Raw genomic sequence first — 908 nt, forward strand, 5'->3', positions numbered from 1 at the left:
AGAAACAATGGAAGTAATTGCTGGCTTTTTTTTTCCACTTCACCCCACAAAAACAATTTAACAGTCCTGCATCGTGTCGGCACCAGAGGCTACAGATGATTCTGCAGCAGCATCGGCGTTTGCAGGTAAGTCGATGTAGCTACTTACCTGCAAATGCTGATGCTGCTGCAGAATCAAGTGTAGCCTCTGGTGCCGACACGATGCAGGACCTGTGAGTGACGTCACAGTGCTGCACTGCCAGAAGCTGGGCGTTGTGAAGAGAAGTGGATGACACTTCTATACACAACGCCCAGCTAGTAATAGTAGTAAACACGCCCCGATGTACGCACATAATACACGCCCAGTTGTACTTTTACTTTTCAACACGCCCAGTTGTACTTTTGCAAGCCTCATTTGCATAAATACGAAAATGGTCATAACTTGGCCAAAAATGCTCGTTTTTTAAAAATAAAAACGTTACTGTAATCTACATTGCAGCGCCTATCTGCTGCAATAGCAGATAGGGGCTGCAAAATCTGGTGACAGAGCCTCTTTAACTCCGTAAAGTCTTTGGACTTTTTAGAGTCTTTTTTTTTTTATATCTTCACGCCATACAGTGGCAGATCATCATTAGGGCGGTTCGGGCGGCCGCCCGGGGCCCAATGGCCACCCGAACCCCCTCATGCCCAGTGGCGTCGCAAGCACCGGAGTGAGCCCCGGTGCCAGGACCGCACCTGTCATGAGGCGAGGGGAGCTTTGCTGCTACTTAGCAGCACGTGGTCTGTGCTGCGATCTCTGCCTGTTCTGCTTTAGAAGCTCCCCCTCCAGCCCTCCTTCCCTGCTCTAAACATCTCTCCTCCTGCTGCTAGCAGTCGGGACATGGGGGAGGGGAGACTGTCGGCGGGCTCTGTGTCGGGCTGTGAGCAGGA

Source organism: Rhinoderma darwinii, chromosome 1 (genome assembly GCF_050947455.1).
Source record: "Rhinoderma darwinii isolate aRhiDar2 chromosome 1, aRhiDar2.hap1, whole genome shotgun sequence".
In the NCBI taxonomy this organism is placed as follows: Eukaryota; Metazoa; Chordata; class Amphibia; order Anura; family Rhinodermatidae; genus Rhinoderma; species Rhinoderma darwinii.